Consider the following 13,244-nt stretch of genomic DNA (forward strand, 5'->3'; position numbering starts at 1 on the left):
ATCCTAGAAATGTCCTCTAATGAATATTTGCCCTAGACCCTAGTCAGGGATATATTTACTACAAGGCAAACAAGGCATTCGCCTAGGGCCACACTTTCAGGGGCGGGGGGCACCAAAAAAATGCCACCCCAAGCTCCCAGACAAATGCCTTGTTTGCCTCGTGTTCTGGGGCTGTCCAACTTATTGTGAGTGAGTGTAGCTGTCAGTTTGTGTCTGTGAGTGAGGGAAGGTGTGTGTGTCTTTCAGTGAGAATGGGTGTGCCTGTGAGTGTGTGTATGTCATGTTATGTGTATCTGAGAGTGTGTGCCTGTCAGTGAGTGGGTGTGTCAGTCAGTGAAAGTGTGTGTTGGTTAAACAGTGTGTGTCAATGACTGTATGTGTGTGCCAATGACTGTATCTGTCAGTGAGTGTATATCAGTGCATGTATTAATGAGGGCATGTGTCTGTCAGTCAAAAAAGTGGTCTTGACACGAATTGGGGGGGGCAAATTTAGATTTTAGGGGTACCCAAATTTAGTTGTGCCTAGGGAAGCACGAATCCAAAATACACCACTGACCCTAGTTGTGCCTCGATTGAACTGGATTGTAATGCCAATTGCAAAATCTTCAGTATAATTTTTTTTTAAATAAAGCATATCATGAAAAAAATGAGAAGGTCCACTGTCTCTGCCCTCCTGTACACATTTCTTATAACTGCAGTCACTTGCAAAATTCTCAACCTGTATTCCCACCCGTTCAATCAAATGTGTGACAAGGTGAAGCTTTGTTAACCCTTCCCTTATATGTTTTGTTCCTATAATACAAGATCCCCTAACAAGCTTCTTCACTGATTACTGCATAGGAATGTATGCCACAATCATTGACATGCATGGAAAAATCTATAGCTGTATTCAGTAAGAAATGAATAGATAATTAGACATATCACCCAATTTATTTAACATGTGGTGATATCATTATCTTTCATTAGAAATTTCTGCAATATTTATTTGTTTAACACGTTCCAAGTAGGTCTGCATTTCCGTTTTTCCCTTGGCATTCTTTTTTTATAAATGTTTAATAATAGATCTGTCACTGTTGTGTTCAGCTGAGAATATGTTGTTTGTTGCGAGTACTCAGCCCTGAGAAAAGAGTTTTATGTGATGGCAAAAGTATCAGGGTCTGTCAGTCATTCAAATCCTACACAAGCAATCCTGTTAAGGATAATGAGGACAGATGGTACTATGCAAGTCCTTGTTTGTCATCTTTGAATTGTCACAAAGGATTTAAAGTGGCTTTTAAGCATTTGCCAGGATGTAATTTCATTTATATCAATTTAGTTCTCTATTTTTCATGTCATCCGTTGCCATGCATTTTGTTCTCTACTTCCCAGAATGCTCAAGGCAGATTCCACTTCTGGAACTTCATAGAAAAGATTCCCGAGGAAGTGATGGCCATAGGAAGCCTACATCACTGCAACTACTGTGGTCTAGTACTCAGGGCCGGCGCGTCCATAAGGCGGCACAGGCGGCCACCTTAGGGTGCACCGGCTCCGTGGGCGCAAGATTTCAGTGACCGGCAGGAGGGAAGCTCTCCCTCCTGCCAGGCCACCTTCTGGACCCCCAGCACGGCGTGCGGCAGTGGTTTGATCAGACGCGGCGAGGGAGCTCTAATCTCCACACTCTGCTCACTCGCGCGCTGTCTGCTGATGCCGCGGGAGTCGGAATATGACGTCATAATTCCGGCTCCCGCGGCATCAGTAGACAGTCCGCGAGGGAGCAGAGCGTGGAGATTAGAGCTCCCTCATCGCGTCTGATCACACCACTGAGTGTATGTGTGTCTGTGTGTGAGTGTGTGTGTCTGTGAGTGATTGTAGGAATGTTGCATGTGAGTGTATGTGTGTGTCTGTCAGTGTGTGTTTGTGAGTGTCAAATCAGTGAGTATCTTTGTCATTGAGTCTGTGTGTGACTATCAGTGTGTCTGTCAATGAGTGTCAATCAGTGTGTGTGTGTCAATGAATGAGTGTGTGTCAGATCAGTGAGTCTGTGTGTTTGTCATTGAGTGTGTGTGACTGTCAGTGTGTATACACCACTGAGTGTAGATTGGCGGAGCGCATTACAGGAGCTTCTGTTTCCTGTACCCGGCCAGATTGACCAGAGGTGCTCACTGAGAGAGCACTCCCTGTTTGTCCGGCCAGGTACAGAAAATGAAAGCTCCTGTAGGGGATATCCTCCACTCGGCAACACTACAAGAGAGGTAGAGAGGGAGCAGAGCGTGGAGATTAGAGCTCCCTTGTCGCGTCTGATCACACCACTGGCGCACGCCGCCCAGCAGCCCCACTGGACCCCAGGGAATGATTCATCATCCACACCAGCTCTCCAGGTAGGGAGGCTGTGTGGAAAATGTTTATTTATTAAAATAATTAGTGAGTGTATGTGATGTGTATGTGTGAGTGTGTGTATGTGTGTGAGTGTATGTGTGTCTGTGTGTGAGTGTATGTGTGTCTGTGTGTGAGTGTATGTATGTGTGTCTGTGAGTGACTGTCTGTGAGTGTCTGTGTGTCTGTGAGTGACTGTCTGTGTGTCTGTTAGTTACTGTGAGTGAGTGTCTGTGTGTCTGTGAGTGACTGTGTGTGAGTGTATATGTGTCTGTGAGTGTATGTGTGTCTGTGAGTGGTGTATGTGTGTCTGAGTGACTGTCTGTGTGTTTGTGAGTGAGTGCATGTGTGTCTGTGAGTGACTGTCTGTGAGTGAATGTGTGTGTGAATGAGTGTATGTGTGTCTGTGTGTGAGTGTGTGTGTCTGTGAGTGATTGTATGAGTGTTGCATGTGAGTGTATGTGTGTGTCTGTCAGTGTGTGTTTGTGAGTGTCTATCAGTGAGTATCTTTGTCATTGAGTCTGTGTGTGACTATCAGTGTGTCTGTCAATGAGTGTCAATCAGTGTGTGTGTGTCAATGAATGAGTGTGTATAAAATGTAATCTTAATAAATACATGGCAATGAGAAAGATGCAATGCAATTCTGGTTCTTTTAGGACTCTATATCTACTAGTTATCATAACCCTATGTTTCCAAAACATTTTGCTCATATCAGATTCATGTTAACATTAAGCAATAATATCAACAATGAACAGTTTAGGTGAGCCTGCACTTTTAGGAATTATTAGCAAACCAGCCAGCCACAAGTACATGAATAATATGAGCCCTATCACTGCTTGAGATCTGGAGATACAAAGCAAAAAGCTTGTATCTGCAAACACGCAGCCCTTGGCTTGGCTGGCAGTACAGCCAGGAAGCATGCCGCACGCAGCGACTTGGATCTAACACTGTGGGCTACCGTTTCAGTTTAGAAGATCATACATTGGCAGGTGGAAAAGATCAAACCGTTGAAAGCCAATTGTAACATGCAGGCATTGTATCAATGCATAGCTGACAGAGTGTGAGAATAGCAGGGACTCATTGGGGTTGATTGACTAAACACTAAGTTTAATTCAAAGAAGCATAGCTGGAAAAATCATTCCCCCCCCCCCCCCCTCCTCTTGGCTACTTTTTGAAAGAATTTTGCTTGTATACCATGTTGTCAACAAATAGTCTATTTGCCTCTAGGCATCTATAATGAAATGAATTGTTAGGTATTCATGCTGATGCTAAGTGTGGCTTAATCTAAACACGAAATGATCCAACGCCATAAAAACTTAATAATATTATAATGTAAACAGCAGAAATCTAGAGCAGAAACGGCTGATAGTGGAACCCCTAAAGGCTAGCTAAGCATCATGCAAAATGTATCTCACAAACATCACAATCAATTACACATTAGTGTTATAGAAAATGTTATAGAAAGTGGTTTTAGATAGGTATTGACGTAAAATACTCATTTATTTGCTTTGGTACAATTCTCAGATAGAGAGAAACTAGGACTGGAGACTATGACCAGAGCAAAGTTATAAATAACTCTTAAGGTGAGATTACCATTACTGATGGCCTCTGTTCAATCCAGCGCTTCTTATAGAGAAACGTAGGGTACATTTGGCAGTGATAAATTTATCTCTGTTTATAGAATTAATCCCATGGGGTTTTAATGAAATCTATGCACCCAGGGCAGTTGTAAACAAAGGGATTTCTTCATTGTAGTGAGTAGAAAACCAAACTGCAAATCTAAGAAGAAAAAAAAGCTTTTTTCTTTTTTTTAAATATTAAACTCAGCAATAGTAACAGCTTGGCTGTTTTAGTCTAAAGTTTGCATTTCACTTTTTATTTCATTATTGTTTATTTACAGTATTACAGTTATAATATTCTCATAAATTGATTCAGGTCACTAGAAAGTATATCTATATTGGGATTCAGGGTTATGGAATATCCATGTATCTGTCATTATCTTCCTGCCTGTCTGCCTGCCCACCTGTACAATGCTTTATTTGCCTAGCTATTTGTCTTATTCTCTGTCTGTTGTCTCAGTACTTTATTCTGAGGAACACTAAAAAAGGTGGGTTGGGAACCCAAGACAGTCGAGATGCCACAATTACACATGTTTATACTTCACTAATTGGCTATTTCATGTAGCTGCATAGAAACACTGACAAGCTAAGAAAGGAATATGATACTCTCCTGATTTCGCTCAATGGAAGGCATAAATAAGAGCTAAAGGATTTGCAGCTTCAGGGTAAATTTATTTTTATATCGTTAACTATCTTTAAAACATACGCAGAAGATAAATTATACCCTACAAGATATATTTTCATAAAAGATGTTACATGCAGACAAGGGGTTTATTCTCTAAACAGTAAATTGTTATGTATTGTAACCCAAGTTGTGGCTTGCCCTCCCCCTTCCTTAATCCCCTTAAAAGGTAATAAAACTTACCTTATTTCCAGCCCCAGGGAAAGCATTGGATTGACTGAAATTTCTCGGAAAAGGCAGTGTTTACAAGAAAATGCCTGTAGTTGTTCTGGTGACTAAAGTGTCCCTTTAAGTCCAAAATATGGCTATATATCCATAATTTTGGAGTTTGAGTTTCACTTCTTTGTTTCATTATCACTGGAGTCTCCATTTGGGTAATGTCTGTTTCACTGCAAGAAACATCATCAATTACATATAAACAAGTACAGGACGCCAAAATCTGATTCTCTGTTGCCAACATCCTTTAGACGGGACACGACAAGTAAATCTTTCAACTGCAGGAGGCATTGCACCAAGTCTTGCCATGTAAAGTTAAAGAAAATGTACTGAGAGCATCTTTGGGACGAAGCTAAAAATATGTTTCACAACTTGCATGGGCCATCGAAAACCCCATACTTTGGAAGGCCGCAATGACGTTAAAACAAAACATGGTAGGATGAGCACTATGATGGTGGGGAAATTAAAGGGTAACTCCAAGTACTAGAGTAGGACCATCTCAGTGATTTTAAGTTGGCATGGTGCACGGAGTCTATATGCACAGCGTTTCCATTTGAAAAGCTGTTCATACAGAGGTATCTGCCATTAATGTAGCTCCACTTTTACCAGTATAATTGGCAAGGCCAGGAGAAAACGTCTGGGCTGTCTATATAGAGTCTGTCTATATAGAAATCTGTCAGCATATATAGTATTCTGGATGTCCTCTGAGATATTCAGCACAATAGATATCCAGTAGTGGTATGAGCCCCATCCTCTGGGAAATTCCTGCAGTGAGGGGGAGTGATGCCATGGCGGGAAGATCGGATGCAGGGAGAACTTTCTTTTGTTTTGCTTTTTCAAGGAGGACATCCCAGCATGGTCCTCAACCAAAAAAAACAGTACTTTATTAAAATGTGTTTTTGGTTGGGGTATCCTTTAATAAAATAGTTGCGTAGATTAAAGTAAGATATAACCACCTCTGGCACCAATGAAATTAGAAGGAATATTGACTTCAATGGTAGTTGAAAAAACAAAATGGTGTGGCACTTTAGAGTAATATGAGTAGGAACTTCTACTACATATAAAAGGCCCACAACCTCTAAGTTGTAGTATCAAATAGAAAATCAACTGGTTCAACAGATAAGGTGCATCATTAAGGTTTATTATAGATAGAAACAGAAAAAAAATACAACATTTTGGCCTAAAGGCCTTAATCATGTATGGAAAATGCAAGTACATCAAGCAGTTTAAATACCCGAAAATTTGGAGCCAAAACTGAAAACTCCTCCAAAACGTAGGTGTGTGCAGCAGCCATGGTAAAGAAACAACAAATAGGTAAATAATTATTCATTAATTTATCATAATTAGTGGTCAAGTCGAGTCTTACTTAACATCTCAAGTAAGATACCGTATATGCACAAAGTTTTAAAAAATCATGCTTATGTTGCAGCTAAATTAATACTAAATAAAATAATAGCATAGTAGCAGGAATTGGACACACAGAATGTATAACAATGATCCATAGTAAAGAGGTCACATGGCCCCATGTCAGTACTGATAATATAAACAAATCATAAAAACAATATGAAAAACTGTAGGAAATTGATGAAAATCAGTATTGAAATCAATGACAGTAAAAGAAGATATTGAAGTCAGTTTCAACAAAAAAATAGTAATACGAATGTTATTACGAGTACCTATGTCTCACATTCTGGGGTTAGTGTGGCATGAACTATACTGTGTGTAATCCTAATCCAGATAGCGCAATCTGCGATCATATACAGGGAGTGCAGAATTATTAGGCAAGTTGTATTTTTGAGGATTAATTTTATTATTGAACAACAACCATGTTCTCAATGATCCCAAAAAACTCATTAATATCAAAGCTGAATATTTTTGGAAGTAGTTTTTAGTTTGTTTTTAGTTTTAGCTATTTTAGGGGGATATCTGTGTGTGCAGGTGACTATTACTGTGCATAATTATTAGGCAACTTAACAAAAAACAAATATATACCCATTTAAATTATTTATTTTTACCAGTGAAACCAATATAACAACTCAACATTCACAAATACACATTTCTGACATTCAAAAACAAAACAAAAACAAATCAGTGACCAATATAGCCACCTTTCTTTGCAAGGACACTCAAAAGCCTGCCATCCATGGATTCTGTCAGTGTTTTGATCTGTTCACCATCAACATTGCGTGCAGAAGCAACCACAGCCTCCCAGACACTGTTCAGAGAGGTGTACTGTTTTCCCTCCTTGTAAATCTCACATTTGATGATGGACCACAGGTTCTCAATGGGGTTCAGATCAGGTGAACAAGGAGGCCATGTCATTAGATTTTCTTCTTTTATACCCTTTCTTGACAGCCACGCTGTGGAGTACTTGGACGCGTGTGATGGAGCATTGTCCTGCATGAAAATCATGTTTTTCTTGAAGGATGCAGACTTCTTCCTGTACCACTGCTTGAAGAAGGTGTCTTCCAGAAACTGGCAGTAGGACTCGGAGTTGAGCTTGACTCCATCCTCAACCCGAAAAGTCCCCACAAGCTCATCTTTGATGATACCAGCCCAAACCAGTACTCCACATCCACCTTGCTGGTGTCTGAGTCGGACTGGAGCTCTCTGCCCTTTACCAATCCAGCCACGGGCCCATCCATCTGGCCCATCAAGACTCACTCTCATTTCATCAGTCGATAAAACCTTAGAAAAGTCTTGAGATATTTCTTGGCCTAGTCTTGACGTTTCAGCTTGTGTGTCTTGTTCAGTGGTGGTCGTCTTTCAGCCTTTCTTACCTTGGCCATGTCTCTGAGTATTGCACACCTTGTGCTTTTGGGCACTCCAGTGATGTTGCAGCTCTGAAATATGGCCAAACTGGTGGCAAGTGGCATCTTGGCAGCTGCACGCTTGACTTTTCTCAGTTCATGGGCAGTTATTTTGCGCCTTGGTTTTTCCACACACATCTTCCTACCATGTTGACTATTTTGAATGAAACGCTTGATTGTTCGATGATCACGCTTCAGAAGCTTTGCAATTTTAAGAGTGCTGCATCCCTCTGCAAGATATCTCACTATTTTGACTTTTCTAAGCCTGTCAAGTCCTTCTTTTGACCAATTTTGCCAAAGGAAAGGAAGTTGCCTAATAATTATGCACACCTGATATAGGGTGTTGATGTCATTAGACTTTAGTCTCATTACAGAGATGCACATCACCTAAGATGCTTAATTGGTAGTAGGCTTTCGAGCCTATACAGCTTGGAGTAAGACAACATGCATAAAGAGGATGATGTGGTCAAAATACTCATTTGCCTAATAATTCTGCACTCCCTGTATAAGTGGCTAAATGAACCAAAGCGTATCAGCAGTGGAAAAAAAAAAAACTCAGCATGCCCCAGATCGAAGAAATAATGTAAATCAAGCATTATCCAGTGTTCAGTGCAGTTACCCCACGAAACTTTGCGCATGCCAAGTAACCATGGCAACCCCTATGGATGGTGACTACTCCGAAGTAGTATGAGTGGTCACTAGAACTTGCTGGGACACAGTGGAGATGAGCTAACCCTGGGAAGATAGGAAGCAGTGAAGGCTTGCATTTGTGACAAATATAGTGTGTGGAATGTGTGGAACTCTGCATAGTGGCAAATACAGTGATGTGAGATATCTACATAATATACGGGATACAAAGTGCAATGTATATAAATGCAAAGTGTGATTTACTGTATTTAAATACAAAGTATCATTCAGAAACATTATAATATGCTATAGCTAATTATCTGATATTACTTAATTAAGGGATCAAAAGGAAAGCCTCAGAGTTGAATAGATATCAGTATTGATTTTCATGAATTTCCTACCTTTTTGTATTCATATACATTATCTTCATCCCATTCTTACTATTCAATGGTAATTGTTTTGCTGTGCCCCAGTCTTGTGTTTGTACTTTCATAAGCTTCACCTAGTGTGCTGAAATCAACAGGTCTCTGGTTCTCCACTCATAGGAGGTATCTTCTCTGATAGTCACAGTGGTGTTGGCCTAAAACAAAGATACTGCAAATATGTTATTTATTGGAAACTGATACTTATACAAAGGGTGACATTAAAGGGACACTATAGTCACACAGACCACTTCATCTCAATAAAGTATTTTGGGTGCAATGTCCCTGTCCTTTTAACCCTGTACTTTTTTAAGAAACTGCAACCACATCGGCTGCAATGACAGAGTAAAACTGTGAAGCTACCAGAGGAAAGCACTGAATGAACGGTTTCATATGGGGCAGCCTGAATGCGTGCAGCACTTGAGACACATGCACATTAGGCCATCGCACAGGAGGCTGTGACACCTCTGTGATGTTGTGGGAGGGAGCACCGAGGTAGCCTTTTCTCTACAAAAAGGTAAGTAAATCAATTAGTTTTAAAAATGTTATTGCAAACAGGCAAGGGGAACCCGTGTATAGCTATGGACAGGGGCACTATAGCATTAGAAATACGGGTTTGTATCCCAAACACTGTAGTGCTCCTCTTAGGCTTCAAAGATCCAGCCTTTCATCACACAAACATGTCATGTTTCCCTTAAAAGTGTCACAGTAAATTAGTTAGGGTTCAAATAAGACGTGATAAAAATGTGAGACATCAGCATTACTGCAGGGAAGAACCATAAGAGTGGCAAAAGGGAGAATATCCTACAGAGAAACGGGATATGATGTGGTTTCCAGTGACATCATGAAACAAAAGGAAACAAACATACAAGAAAGATTTAGTCTAAGGCGAAGGATATGTTTTTTTTTACCGTAAGAACAATATGGATATGGCATTATCTGCCTTAACCCCTTAATGACAGACGACGGATATATTCCGTCATGATTCCCTTTTATTCCAGAAGTTGTGTCATTAAGGGGTTAAGAAGTGATTTTATCAGAGTCCGTACAGATGTTTGAATAGCAACTAGATGCATACTTGCAAAAACAGAATATTCAAGGATATCATTTTTCAATGTAGGGTAAATGCTTCTTGATCCAAGGATAAATCTGACTGCCATTCTGGGGTCAAGAGGGAATTATTTTCCTAGTTTGTTGCAAAATTGGAAGTGCTTCAAACTGTTTTTGTTTTTGCCTTCTTTTGGATCAACAGCAAAAAACAGATGTGAGGAAGGTTGAACTTGATGGACACATGTCTCTTTTCAGCCTATGTAACTATGTAACAGTGGTGTAAATAAAAATCTATATTTAATAACAGGCATCTATGTTTACTGAGTCCAATAAGAGTACTTATTGTGGGTCACATGCTTGGGGTTTTTTAAAATTAATTTATTGTCAACCTCTCTGTTTAGTGAAAAATAAAAACCCAGTGTTCTTTATCTATCAAAGGATAAGAGACGATTTATGAAACAGTTTTAAACAAACATTCCATTTTAGGTCATCTTTAAAATAGGTCTAGACATTATCCTACGATCACGCTATCTGATATCGAACCTACAGTGGCCTTTCTAATGAAGTATTTTATCTAGATTACGTGCAAACTTTGAAGCAATCTCGAAGAAAAACTGAACCTTTCGTAAAAACTAGGTACGAGTCGAGTGGTAATAATGCAAACACTAATCCAAAAGGTAATGCCAGGGCTGCAGACTAGCAATGCCGAAAGCACTTAATGATTTGAAAAAAATCCATTCAGTGTTTATTTATTGCATTGAGCCATATTCCACAATAAAAAAAGCTCTAATTGGCTATTCCCTGAGTTACTTTACAGAAAATGGTTGCTGAGCTGAACAGGCGGCTCATTAGCTTCACCTGCAGCTGCAGGAGTAATGCACATGCTGCTCTGGAAAGGGCTGACAAATCCACGTCTCATGGCAACATCCCTGCTTCATCATTGCCAGCAGCTTCTCCTGTAAAATCTGCAATGCATTAACGCCTACCATGCCTCCGAGACATACTGCAAAACTGAGAGGTATAAATTAGATGTATCCTGTGTGCCAGACGGGGATCTTAACTAGCCATTAATCATAGGCTACAACTTGACTTATCAAGAAGCAGATTTCCATTTTTGCTGCAAATGATTATTTTGCCACAGCTTTAATAAAGCCCGGCGTTTAGCTGTATTAAGAAATGGGTTAACAAAACACTAGCTGCACATTCAGGGAAAGAAACATGTTCTTCAAATCTATTGAGTGTATACAGAATTTACTAAACCTAATCAAAATGTATGGTTTGTGATTAGAGACACACTTTTAGTAATGGAAGCCTATATTTATAAGAAGACATTCACAGTGCAGCAACCCCCCATTTGGTGGTGGTGGTCATTTAGCAAGTAGCTTTTTTGTCACTGTATACTCATTTCTGTTTATTATTACTGCAATGATTTGCAAGTCACTGCAGATTTTAGCCCACTCACACTCTCTGACAATACAAGGAGAAGTTAAATTGTTGTACAAGATCTATGATGATGTCTATGTAACCATGACATGGCTACTGTGTCCAAGTAAAATATGAAGACTATGGGAAATTATTACCCATTCTAAAAAAAAAACTATGGGAAATGTCGAGGCATGGACATTTAATTTGTTGTTCCAGCACACCCCGCAGATATTTAATTGGATTGAGATCTGGGGAATTTTGAGGACAAGGCAAAACATTGAACCATTTGTCATGTTCCTCAAAACATGCCTGAAAAATGTGTGCTACGTGGCAGGGTGCATTATCCTGTTGAAAGAGGCAACTGCCATCAGGGAATACCATTGCCGTGAATTGGTGTACGTTGTCTGCAACAATCTCTAGGTAGGTGGTACTTGTCAAAGCAACATCCAAATGAATGTTTTCTAGCAAAACATTGCCTCATCAACATATTGTTTCTGTAACATTTTGTAATTGTCTCATTTAATGTTAAATTTCCTATTTTATAAAATTGTAAAGCACAGAAGAATAATTTGGCCCTATATAAATACCAATAGTAATAATAATGTCCTAAATCTTGATTTACAATATGTAAACCAAGGCCCTTGGACTGGTTTAAAATGTATATATTCTCATGGAAATGGCATACTATCCGGTATGGCAGTTATATGGTTCGCTATTCTTTCACAGATCAGACAGAGTTCGTGTTTATTCTTTGTTTCATCTCAAAGTTATTTTTTTTTTTTTTATTGTTTCCATAATGAAGTTTCAGAATGGAGACTTGTAGCATGGCTTGTTCTATTATCCAGCCACAATATATTATTCAGTTGTACCCAAACAACTCCTCATCGCCCGGCAACAGTCCAGGATTTATTTATTTTCCTTTTCTATTCCAATGGAGATTCTGTCAAAACACAAGTAATACACAAGTAATACAGAAATAGTACACATGATCTCCAAAAAACATCACAACAGGAGTACCTTAATGCAATGATCTAAAAGAAATTGCTAGCATTCTTATTGTTGCTAGTATTCAGGTAATGTTGTACTTAACTACTGATTGAAATGGTTCGTACCCTTCTGCATATAGACTATATGGAATTAAAGGAACACTTCAAAAACTATAATTATAAAAAAATGCTGTAGCGGTTTTGGTGCAAGGCAGGGCCGGCCTAAGGCATTGTGCTGCCTTGGTCAAAGAATGAAATGCTGCCCCTCCAACAAAACCACACCAACCAAAACACGCCCACGTCAATTATGTTATGCAATGTGTGTACTGTATGCAGTGTGTGTATTGTGTGCAATATGTGCAGAGTGTGTATTTGTGTAGTGGAAGCAGTGTCTGTGTATTGCATTTCATGTGTGTGTACAATGGATGCACAGTGTTTGTGTGTATAGTGTATGCAGTGTGTGTGTATAGTAGATGCAATGTAGTATGTGTGTGTGTGTATAGTGGGTGCAATGTGTGTGTGTGTGTATATAGTAGATGCAATGTGTGTGTGTATAAAGGGGATGCAGTGTGTGTGTACAGTGGATGTAGTGTCTGTATAGTGGATGCAGCGTGTGTGTATAGTGGATGGAATGTGTGTGTGCATAGTTGATGGAATGTGTGTGTGCATAGTGGATGTAGTGTGTGCGTATAGTGGATGGTATGTGTGTGTATATAGTGGATGTAGTGTGTGTATAGTGGATGTAGTGTGTGTATATAGGGGATGTGGTGTGTGTGTATAGTGGATGCAGTATGTGTATATAGTGGATATAGTGTGTGTGTATAGTGGATGTAGTGTGTGTGTGTGTGTGTGTATAGTGGATGTAGTGTGTGTGTAAAGTGGATGTAGTGTGTGTGTGTATAGTGGATGTAGTGTGTGTATAGTGGATGGAATGTGTGTGTGTGTAGTGGATGGAATGTGTGTGTGCATAGAGGATGGTATGTGTGTGTATATAGTGGATGTAGTGTGTGTATAGTGGATGCAGTATGTGTATATACAGGGAGTGCAGAATTATT

Source organism: Pelobates fuscus, chromosome 5 (genome assembly GCF_036172605.1).
Source record: "Pelobates fuscus isolate aPelFus1 chromosome 5, aPelFus1.pri, whole genome shotgun sequence".
Lineage (NCBI taxonomy): Eukaryota > Metazoa > Chordata > Amphibia > Anura > Pelobatidae > Pelobates > Pelobates fuscus.